General features: G+C 45.6%; 1 long non-coding RNA gene across 2 annotated transcripts in view; it reads right to left on the bottom strand.

Moving 5' to 3' along the window:
- Positions 1-9,408: 9,408 nt before the first annotated feature.
- The window catches only part of LOC135094748 (uncharacterized), a 22,890-nt gene continuing 19,798 nt past the window's right edge, over positions 9,409-12,500 (bottom strand). For both annotated transcript variants that reach the window (XR_010263959.1, XR_010263958.1), the window contains exons 3-4: positions 10,433-10,590; positions 9,409-9,631 (exon numbers count right to left, since the gene is read on the bottom strand). This is a non-coding gene — a long non-coding RNA (uncharacterized LOC135094748). The remainder of the gene's footprint in view (positions 9,632-10,432; positions 10,591-12,500) is intronic.

The following is a 12,500-nucleotide window of genomic DNA, read 5'->3' as shown; positions in this document are numbered from 1 at the left end:
CTTTGGCAGCAATATAATATCTACTCTCCCTCTCCCTTCTCTCCCTCCCTCTCGCTCCCTCTCCCTCTGTCTCTCTCTCTCTCTCTCTCTCTCTTTCCCGCCGACTAACCCTCCTCCGTGTTTTATTTTCGGAGTAAAAGTCTTTCTCAACATGTGTATTCTATCTCTAATGACCATCGGGTTTGTATGTTTTAATCCTCTGCGCAATCCGGTTTCGGGTCCGGATGCGCGTCGCTTTTCCGAACTCGTATCCGAATTCTTTTACGGGTTATACTTATGGAGACTGAAATAAGAGCGGAAGTTGATCGGAAGCGAAGCGGCGAAGGAGTTATGAAGAAGCTTTTGTTACTAACCTAATTACACACACACACACACACACACACACACACACACACACACACCAATATATTTAAAGACTCAACAGGATTCGAACACTTAGCGATACATCTGCTACCGGAGGACTTTACCACGGAGCTACACACACACACACACACACACATACACGCACACACACAAGAGCGCAGTGAAGGGAAGCCAGCGTAACGCAATTCACTGGCCCTGCTCTCCCTAAACACACAGAGTGAAGAATGAACAAGATGGAAAAGAACGCAAAGAAACAAGAACCAAACAAAAGACGCCAAGGAAAGTGTAAACAACGGAGATGATAAAACAAGGGAGATGAAACAATACATGATAACTGATCCTGAGCAAGTTAAGGTATCGGATTTGTTTCTTTTTCTTTTCTTTTTTTATCAGTTTATTTTTTATTGACTGTGTGTGCGTGTATGTTTAAATCGATTTTTTTTTGTGAAGGTTAACAAAAAAAATAAGAGAAATCTTTAATAAACACGTGACTAGACAGACACACGAGGAAATTGTAACTCGTACATAGATACACATATACACATTACGCATATACATACATATATAATATTACGCATACACTTTGTTTGCGCAACAGTACAAACCTCCGTACGAACACACACACACACACACACACACACACACAAACACACACATTTATAGGACACAAGCGTATCACTAACAAAATAAATAACAAAATACTTTCACAAACTCATGGAAAAAGAATACAATAGCAACAACAAACAACAATAATAATAATAATAATAATAATAATAATAATAATAATAATAATAATAATAATAATAATAATAATGATAATGCCAGTGAAGCTTCTGAAACCGTGCACAAAAAAACACGACTTGAGCAACACGACAAAAACGACCCTTGTGACACACGACCACAAGAACGATAATAAAAGATGATAAAGCACCACCACCACCACCACCATAATAATAATAATAATAATAATAATAATAATAATAATAATAATAATGATAATAGTGTAGCTCCCACACACACATGGCAGGATTGAAATATAAGCCTGGCCACACACACACACACACACACACACACACACACACACCACACACACACACACACAAACTTATCCATCATCCAAACCGCAAGATTCACCCACACACACTCCTTTCTCAAAACTTGCCACACTTCACCTCCCCAACTCCTCACTTAGCGGTCTACACACACACACACACACACACACACACACAATCTCCCCTTCCTTTCTACCCGCTCCTCCACCCTTCATGGTGTCACTAGGGGAAGAGGGACATCACGAACACCCACTCTTACCCTAGACACAAAAACTGACCCATAGGAACACAAAACCGAACGAGAGGAGAAAAAAATACAAGTGTTCTGAGTAAGTGAAGCTACAATTTTGGGTGTCATAATTTTGCAAGCCCCGTGTGAGGCGTCGAGAGGGAGAGAGGAAGGAAGGGAGGGTTAGGGAGGGGCCGAGGGAGAAGAGGAAGAGGGGGAGAGGAGGAAGGGCAGAATCGGGTATACCGTCTCACTGATTGGTGGGTTGAATGTCTCCTAACTACTGTGATCAGCAAGGCAGGTGTTATGGTCACTCCGGGTTTTAATTTAGATGGTGAACCTCAGCTCTTTATCCTATTTTGACCCCCTCCCTCCTTCTTCCCCTCCTCCGCCTCCTTCTGCTCCACCTCCGTCTCCTCCTCGTGTTGTCTGTCGCTGTTCTCCTCCTCTTCCCTTTCCGTTCTTAGTATTTTACCTGTAGCAGCTGTGTAGTCTCTCTCTCTCTCCTCTCTCGTCTCTCTCTCTCTCTCTCTCTCTCTCGCTCTCTCTCTCTCTGGATCGGATTTCCAATATAAAAGTTGAAATCTATCACCAGGATCGGAGAGAGAGAGAGAGAGAGAGGAGAGAGAGAGAGAGATGGAGGAAGAGAGAGAGAGAGAGAGAGACGAGAGAGAGAGAGAGAGAGAGGACACTTTTTCCCTCAACCGTAGACAGTCACCGTCGCGTTTTGTTTGCCCGGTCAGCCTTTGTTCCAACACACACACACACACACACACACACACACACACACACACACACACACACACACACACACACACACACACGGCGTAATCCATATACTCTATTTTCCCCTTCAAGTCTCGGTTAGTGTTGAAAGCGATCCAAGCGTCAATGTTACACTTGCTTTGGGTTACATGTTATTGCAGGCGTTGTCACTTCCCCACGCCACGCCACGCCACGCCACGCCAACCCGCTTGTTTTTTGTTGCTTTTCCCCGTGTTATTGTTGCAGCTTCAATAGGTTATCAAAGGCATGGATCTTCGTCACTCTTGTTGTTGTTGCTGCTGTTATTATTGTTATTGTTGTCAGTATTTATCACGTTCGGTTCCTATGTTCACTGACCAGCGGCGGTTTCAGCTTGTTGGTCTCCGTGTCGAGGGAAGAGGGACACTTAGGATTAGATAAATGTGTGGATAAGGATGATTGGCAGATCTTGGTTAGGTGTGTTTTGTAGTGGGGTTGACTGTCATGAGTAGAGTCTTTGGTTTCTTGCAGTCCTCTCTTGTGTTCGTTTGTTGTAGTTTAAAGCAAGTTATGTATCTTCCTATCTTTCTCTTTTCATTAATTTTATCTCTTAATTTACTTACTCCCCGCTAGAGAAAGTTCAAGTTTACATAAAAACCAGTAACGTAGCTTTCTATCTTCATTTTTTCTTTTTTTTTTTTTTTTGCTAGTCTTCGCAGTCTTGATTTAGTGACCGCTACAAGTTCAAGTTTACATAAGAACAAGTTATCTTCATCTTTTCACTTTCAGAGATGTGGTGGTCTCTCCCTTGACACACAGCTCGGCGAAGGGAAATTTTTTAATACCCACGCGAGTAAGTAGCATTCATTTCTTGCTAATAATCTTCTGCTTAGTCTTTGATAAATTTCACACGTTTCATCTCCTTCGATTCTCACTGACCGCTGCGTGACGATGGAGTTTTTTTACAAAGACATGTAAGTTTTTTTATTTTTTTTATTAATATCGATAAGTTTGGTTTTCTTTATCCAAACAGCTACAACATGTTCGGATTTACCTACAGACAAGAAAACATTTATTAATTTTCTTCTTTCGTCTCTTTCCGATACATTTGATTTCTCTGGGTTTCCTAAGCGCTTCAAGAGGTTCCAGTTTACATTAAGAAGAAAGAAAACAACTTATCACTTCCTATGTCTTCTCTGATTCATTACAATAACATGGATTTCTTTAACTCTATTCTGACCGTTACAAGAACTTTGAGCTAAGATACACAAAATTTCCGTCTTTTTCATTTTAATTTTGTCATTACCTTCACACGGAGCGATGCGGCAAAAAGCTGAATGTTACACAAGAATAACCCGTACCACTTCTTTCTTTCTCCTCTGACAAGCGGCTAGTCTTTCGATAACGCACAAGAGGAATCTATACACACAGGGACAAATAGGATACTTATACCACTAACACATGTATCCTTGACACACTCATACGCTACGATACATGAATATTGAAACTAGAAAGGAAACTAGAAAGGAGATATCACCATTTTGAAGAAACTTGCATTTTCTTCCCTCTCATTTCTGGCATTGGTGAAACATGTTTTGTGTATCCGTATTTCTGCACGATAGAATGCTAAGTTAGGTTAAGTTAGGTTTAAGTTCCTCCCGTTCGTGTTTCTTTGCGTGTATTTTTCTTGTGTATATAATCACTCGTGTATGATTGCCTGATTACTAAGTGCGGTCTGTAAATGGCTTCCTTGATTGGCTAATGAGTGCCGATCAGATCTCTCTCTCTCTCTCTCTCTCTCTCTCTCTCTCTCTCTACAGCACTGAATCGCTCCCATACATACAGATACACACAGTTTCCCACAATGAACTCCTCGCTCCTCTACAACAAATAAGAACCGCGTATTGCTTCATTCGTTAACGAGTCGAAAGAGACCGAACCAATTATGTACGGCAACGCGGGACAAGGCAAGCGAACCGAACTGAGCCGGACCGCGTGAACGAACTTGTAACATCGGGATGCGAACTGATCAATGAACGAACCGCTTGGTGAAATACAATTATTGGATTCGAACCGCTGAGGGGCTTTCGAATCTTTAATCACCACACACGGACACATACATACGCACACACACACGGGGAGGGCAGCCGGGGGGATAGAATTATCAAACTTAGCATTACATGAACCGCAGAAGTGAACGGTTTTCCAATAAACAAACAAAACAAACAAGGGAACACCACATACCAATCACCACCACCACCACCACCACCACTTGGCCTAAACCGAACCCTACAAATTCGAAGTTAATACAAACCACTTGAACTTCCGCTTAGTCCTTCTCGATAACCCAAATCCCAACAATTTTTCTCCTCCTCCTCCTCCTCCTCCTCCTCCTCCTGTTCTTCCTTCTCCTCCTGCTGCTCCTCTTTCAAGATAACCACAATGGTAAAACTTGCTCGCCAACTGGTTTGCAAAATGTTAATGGGTGAGTGTGAACGAGTCAACAGATGAGTCCGGATGAATGAGATGATTCACCCGCTTCGAAAACTTGTCCGTCTGTTACTCTCTCTCTCCTCTCTCTCTCTCTGCGTGTGTAGTCGTCGGGAGGGATCAACGATATTCCTCAGAGTTTTCGATAAATATAGGTTTCGATGGGATGACATACAGTACTTCTCCTCCTCCTCCTCACCTCCTCCTCCTCCTCCTCCTCCTCCTCATTGATTGCCAAGAGGGATTTAATATCAGGCAGTAATTTGGTCCAGTGTGGTCGAGTGTAATTTTAGTCTTGCCAAAAGAGACGCAGCTATTTTTAGAGAACGTTTCCTGTGTTAAGTAACCCGCCGCGGCTCTGAGCCCAATACATTACATCGCTAATCTATTTCCATTCAGTCTGCAAACAGGCACCGAGATTAATAACAAGCTGGAAACAGAAAACGAACGATGGGGTTGATTTTTGAGACGCGCGATCCCGCGGCCGCTGACGTGCACAGTAAGCGGTGAAGTGTAACAACATATTGACTTAATCACTATTATTGGCTGTGTCCTCTCCTCTCCTCCCTGGCCCTCCCTTACATCGGCGCCCACGATCGATATTCACCTTGGCGATCCAGGGACGTCCCTCGGTGTCGCCGCGGCCACAACACTCACACGCCCACAGTCACGTCAGGGACCTGGCCACACGCAGCCTCCCACACTTCACCACAGGCAGGCACGCCGGCCCGCTCATCACCATCAGTGTTCCCACGACTGTTCACCCAAACCTTGTACTTCTCCTCCTCCTTACTTGTCCTCCTCCCCACACTCCACAGCCTCCCCCACACCACGCCTCGTCCCTGTGAGGCTGTCTGCCCGCCGTGTGCCTCGCCGGCCGGCCGCTGCGGCACGCCAAGATGACTGACAGCCTCGCGTCGCCCGGCGCGGTGTACCGAGAGCATTCTCAGCCGCGTCAGGAATGCGAAACTCCGATGATGAAATTCCGATTCTTTGCCTGAGTTGGTCCGCGTGCTGCCGCCACGGAAGGGATGGACACCGCCACTCATCTCCACCCTTCTCCTCCTCCTCTTCCTCCCTTCGCCCCAGTCGCTGCTACTCCCTGTGGCCCCTTCGCAGCGGCTGGCCTCGGCGGGGCGAGCGGCGAGGCGCCAGGCCCGGCACCGTCACCTTCACACCCCGCCGGTGGCCGCGGCTCGGAGGGACTCACCGATATAAAGTTTCCCATACACTGTTTCCTAACTTGCCGCACCGGCCTGCTGCCTCCCTCTGCCTCCCTCCCTCCCGCGGCCCGCCGGGAGGCACGCGGCCGTCAGGCGGCGGGCCGTCGCTCGCCCGATCAGATTTTGGTGACACTTGTGGAAATTTCGATGCGGCTCTTGTTATGAAACCCGGCAAGGGCCGGCCGGCAGGACCTGCGTGGCGCCAGGCCGTGGTCCACCTGGGCAGGTGAGCCGCCCGCACCTGTCACCCTGTCACCCACACCACCACTGTGCCATCGTGTCAGACGCTCAGGCACCACGCGCCCAGACACCTCGCCGCGCCCTCGTCACCGACTCATTCATGAGCGAGGGACTGTGTCTAATGTCGAGGCGAGCACACACGTGTCCTGGGCGGCCTGTGTCCCGGACCCGGCGGGCGGCGAGGGCAGCGGCGCCACCACCACGTGCCGCCCCCGGGAGCCTCGGTGCCACGGCGGCACTGTCACTCACGTACCTGTTGCCAGAACTGGGCGAGCAGGAAGATGCGTTCCTTCTTGAAGAGCCAATCCATGGACTGGAAGTTCTGTAGGGCGGCCATGTCCTTGGCGGGGTTATCGCCCCCCCGCGCCGCCCTGGGCGTCAGGCCCTGGCGCCGCCATGCTGCCCAACAGAGGGTGGGGAGCCACTGTGAACCCACCCAAGCCTCCGATACCGCCCGCACCCGGCCACCCACCGCCCACCTCGGGGCCCGAACCTCCTTCAGAGGCAGCCACCTTTCCCAGTGCAGGCCGCGGTGCGTCACAAAACTGGGCTGGGCGGCTCCTGCGGCAGCAGTAACTAGCGGGCGGGCTGCCGCATGTCACTCTGGGTGTCACTGGATGCTGTCACGAGGGTGCCAGTGAGGGTCACCCGGGGCGTCACCACACGGGGCAGCACGTCACACACACTCGGCCGCCCGTCACAGCACTGCGCTGCACGCGGCTGTACACACTGGCCTTCGGGACCACGGCGACACACGGCGTTGTGCGCGCTGCGAGAGGGCCTCCCTCAGACTGGGGACGACTTGTTGGTTCCCGCTCGCTAACGGCCGCCCGTTCACAGTCGCCTGCTGCTGCCCCCTGGGTGGCGGGGGCCAGGGGCGGGGTCTCTCGCCGCAGCCCCGCCGCCATTGGTCCAGCAAGGGGCGCGGGGCGGACCACGCCACCTCCCGCCACACTCATTTATCGCCGCCCATGTATCACACGGGAACACCACCTCGGAAGCCGCTCACACCCGTCCCCTCCACCGCCCACAGCCACACACACGCCCGCGACACGCCACCCGCATCTGCCCTGCCCCGCGCCGCCCACCACGCCCCGCCGCGCCCCTCACACCCGATCATGTCCCCCTGACCTGCCCGAGCCGCTCCCTTGCCCTCCTGCCCTCCTCACCCCGGCTCTCTTCCCTCCTTCTTTCCTGGTGTCCTGCCTCCCTCCTCCACCTCCGCCTCCTTCCCTCCATAGTATATGATTCTCTCTTCCTTTTCTTGCAGAGAATCACAGCTCTTCTTTCGTTCCTCTTCCGATGTCGATTATCTCTGCGTTCGTTTCTCTTCACTTCTTGCGTCCCTCTCTCTCTCTCTTTTCTTTGCGCTGCTTTCGCCTCCCCGCCCTTCCTTCCTTCCTTTATCTTAGCCTGTATCTCTTCCCTTATCGCTGTGTTTTGGTTATTCATGAGTCAATGCAGAACACAAGAGTACGTTATTCATTCACTAGTTATTCATTCATTTCATTTCCTCTCCGCTTATTCTTGCATTCTTCATGTTATCGCGTCATCTCATTCATGTTTATCTCCGTCTCTCCTTCATCTCTTCCGTCAACCGCCCTGTTTTGTTATCTATTGCTTATTTATTGTTCGTTTACTTATTGTTCGGTTTTTAAATATTGGTATCTATTCTTATCAGTCCTTCGCTATCGGGTTTCTTTCAGTTTCTCTCAGTCTTTGTTTTCTGTGTTTTTCTTACATTCATATCTTATCTGTTTGTCTTTCCTTCTGTCGGTAGGCGGTTGTCCATCCTTGTGTTTGTTTGTCTGTCTGTCTGTCTGTCAAGTTAACCTGGATTTCTTTAACTGTCTGTTTGTTATTGTTTCCATTCTTTCTCTCCTTCGCTTCTTTGTTTCTGATACTTCTACTTCTCCTTTATCTTATCTGCTTGTTATCATGTCTTATTTTCTTCTTGTCTTCGTTTTTTTAGGTTTTTGTTAATGTATTTGGTATTATTTTTTCTTCGCTTTTTTTCTATTTTTCTCTCTTCATTATTCTGCACATTATCATTTTCCTCTCTTTATCTCGATCGTCTCTTCCCCTTCCTTCTTTCCGATTTCTTGTTAGTTTCTTCTTCCTTGTTCTCCTTCCTTTCATCTTCCTTTTCCTCTTAGTTCACATCCTCCTCCTCCTCCTCCTCCTCCTCCTCCTCCTCCTCCGTTATCTAACCCCTTCTTCCTTGCTTGCGCGTTCACTTGTGTGTGTGTGTGTGTGTGTGTGTGTGTGTGTGTGTGTGTGTGTGTGTGTGTGTGTGTGTGTGTGTGCTCCATCCTTTCCTCGCGTTTCCAACTTAAGCAGTGTGTGTGTGTGTGTGTGTGTGTGTGTGTGTGTGTGTGTGTGTGTGTGTGTGTGTGTGTGTGTGTGTGTGTGTGTGTGTGTGTGTGTGTGTGTGTGTTTGGTTTTGAAGGTCTTTGTTTTAACTGCTGTGTTTGTTGGTGTGTGTTTGCATACCTAAATGTGTGAGCAGTGTGTTGCATCTCAAGATTATGCGCACACACACACACACACACACACACACACACACACACACACACACACACACACACACACACACACACACACACACAGGTGCGCAAGCGCGCGCGCGCCCAGTAATATAATTTCTCACTGGTTTCCGTCATAAATCCATATAACACACGATTATTTCATGCGAATTATACAATTATAATTACGGACAATAGCGAAGAAGAAGAAGAAGAAGAAGAAGAAGGAAGAAGAAGAAGAAGAAGAAGAAGAAGAAGAAGAAGAAGAAGAAGAAGAAGAAGAAGAAGAAGAAGAAGAAGAAGAAGAAGAAGAAGGAGAAGGAGAAGGAAAAGAAGAAAAAGAAGAAGAAAAAGGAGGAGGAGGAGGAGGAGAGGAGGAGAAGGAGGAGAAGGAGAAGAAGAAGAAGAAGAAGAAGAAGAAGAAGAAGAAGAAGAAGAAGAAGTAAAAGAAGGACAACAACAGTAACAACACCTGTGGACACTTCATCATTATCAATCAAAAAATTTCATAAGATATCGATAATTTAATTTTTTTTTTTTTTTACATGTTTTTTCTTCTTCGCTTGACAAATTACTTTTGGCGCGGCTTACCACATTACAGGACACAAAAATTTAAAGAAAAAAAACTACACCGGACTCAAAGTGAAGCTTAAACTTTAGAGTAACATTTGAACGCCGAATGAAAACATCAGTTGCGTATCCATCAAAAAATTTGTCGAAAAAAAAAGAAAATGGAGGCGTTTGAAAAAAGATTCTCAAAACTTCCTGAAAAAGAAAATCTTGAATGAAAAACAACAAACATGAATTCATGAAGAGAAGATAAAAAAAAACGAAAAAAAATGCCTTTTTATAATTGGGTGAACAAGAAGAAAAAAAAAACTTACTCTTTCATTCACTATTTCTTTTTCCACGTGTATTGATAAGCGCTAATGGAAAACACACACACACACACACACACACACACACACACACACACACACACACACACACACACACACACACACGGTCGCGTACACAAAAAATAAAAAAATATAAATAGATAAATAAAAATCGCTGTAAAACTACCACTAGAATTAATATCTCACTGTCGATTTGTAAACAATTTGGGGACGAAAAGAGAGAAAGAAAGAAAGAAAACGAAAAAAAAAAGGTTGTTTGTGCTTTCTTTCACTGAGACCACCACCACCACCACCACCACCACCACCTTGTGCACCGCCACCACCACCATCATCACCAGTATCTCCGCTATCGCCGCTACCACCACTGCTCCCTTTTACGCTACCGCCGCCACCGCCACCGCCATCGCCACCACCACCACCACCACCACCACCACCGCGCCGCTTCCCGAATAATCAAAAAGCAAATGAAGAAAAAAAGGACAAAAAAAAAAAGGAATGTGCAGGAATAAAAAGTAGAGAACATCACAATTCACACACACACACACACACACACACACACAGCACACACCGAAAAAATATCTATGGCAAAATACATCTTTAATTTTTCCTTCTAAGAAATATATTAATCTTAAGTTTTTTTTTTCAAGTATAACATTCTTTTGTTTACCTTTCAGTGTGCAGTCTTGTCTCCGCGTCACAGGTGTGGACTCTGCTGTGGCGGGCGGCACGAGACACACCTGAATGAGGCGCCAATTAGGAATACCTGCGCAGGTGTGTCGCTGAACCTTAGCGTCGCCCTTATCACCCTCCGATTGACGAACTGATCTGTTGAAGAAAAGAAAGAAATAATAAGAAAATATATATATAAGGAAAATAGAACAGTAACGATAGTAACAATAACAACAATACAATAACATACTTTAAAACCAATAAAAAAAATAGGAAATAGAAAATAAGCGTCGCCAAACAAGAAAGAAAATTATGTAAAATACAAACAACAAATAATAAAGACGAAAACATGAAAAAAAAAATAATACAAAGAAAAAAATACATGATCTGGAAAATTATTCATCGTATAAAAGACAGTAATTCGTATTTTTTTTCTCCTGGATCCTTCAAAAATCTGTTATTTTCTTATTTTTTATGGAGGAAAAGAATATTATCAAGTTTCATGGCAACTTTAATGCTTACTTGAGAGGAGGAGGAGGAGGAGGAGGAGGAGGAGGAGGAGGAGGAGGAGGAGGACTACGAAGAGAAAAGGAAGAAGAGAAAGAGAGGTAGAAGGAAAAGAAAAGAAGAAAAGGAGGAAGAAAAAGAAGAAGAAAAGTAGAAAAAAAAGAAGAGGAAAAAGAGGAAGAAGAAGATGAAGAAGAAGAAGAAAGAAGAAGAAGAAGAAGAAGAAGAAGAAGAAGAAGAACACGAAGAAGAAGAAGAACACGAAGAAGAAGAAGAAGACGGATGTTAGAGAAATGTAACCGGAAGATGAAGGTAAAGTAACTCGGGAGGAGGAGGAGGAGGAGGAGGAGGAGGAGGAGGAGGAGGAGGAGGAGGAGGAGGAGGAGGAGGAGGAGGAGGAGGAGGAGGAGAGGTGAAGAAAGAATGTTAAGGGGAAGAGGCGGATGTTGAATAAATGTAAGCGAAAGATGAAGGGGAGGAGGAGGAGGAGGAGGAGGAGGGGAGGAGGAGGAAGGAGGAGGAGGGGAGGAGGAGGAGGAGCGCGTGGGTGTATGGAAGTGCTTCATATCGATCTGGTTCATCTGAGTGCATTAATAATTCTTTGGAAAGGGCGGGAGATTCTTTCTGTTTTGTATTCAACTTTCTTTTGTGTCTCAGTTAATTGCGCCTCTTTTGTCTTGCCCTCCTTGGCTCGATTTGCTTCCATTAAACTAAAAAATACGATTAGATCTCCGAACTCCACGCTGCTCGATCCTTTGAAAACAGAATCCGACACTTTTTAAAGATTCCGATGCGATTTGTCCCTTAGACCTCTTAATCCTCCTTCGCTCGATGTGCTTCCATTAAACTAAAAAAATATGATTAGAATTCCGAACTTCACGCTGCTCGATCCTTTGAAAATAGAATCCGACACTCTTTAAAGACTCCGATGCTATTTGTCGCAGGAAATTCGATTAAGAATAAACTTTAGACTCATCATTCATACTTTGCTCGAGTTGCTTCCATCGAACTTGAAAAAAAAACTATTAGTACTTAAATTTACGCTACTCGGTCCTTTAAAAAGCAGAATCAGAAACTTATAAAGGAGTTTCCAATTCAATGAGAAAACCATAGACTCCTTGATCCTATAAAGACAGAATTCAACACTCCCAAAGAAGGGTCTGATGCAATTCTGTCCTTAGCATTAAATACATGAAACAATAGACTGGTAGATGATGCGGGCATGAAAATTTGAGATTGCTTAAATGATTACAAAAACAGGGAATAACAGGAAAAGGAATCGAGTACTATGAAAGAGAATCCAATCCTAAAGAAACACGTGAAAAATGGAATTAGAAACGTCAAAACTTGATACAAAAGAGAAATAACAAAAAAAGAAAAGGAGAAACTAAATAAAAGAGGATCATGAACGCCTTAAATATTAAAGCGACAAAAAAAAAGCAAAACTTACCAAGAGAGAGAGAGAGAGAGAGAGAGAGAGAGAGAGAGAGAGAGAGAGAGAGAGAGAGAGAGAGAGAGAGAGAGAGAGAGAGAGAGAGAGAGAGAGAGAGAGAGAGAGA

Source organism: Scylla paramamosain, chromosome 46 (assembly GCF_035594125.1).
Source record: "Scylla paramamosain isolate STU-SP2022 chromosome 46, ASM3559412v1, whole genome shotgun sequence".
NCBI lineage: Eukaryota > Metazoa > Arthropoda > Malacostraca > Decapoda > Portunidae > Scylla > Scylla paramamosain.
Note: the sequence above shows the minus strand (reverse complement) of the source record. Positions and strands in the feature narration are given on the sequence as shown.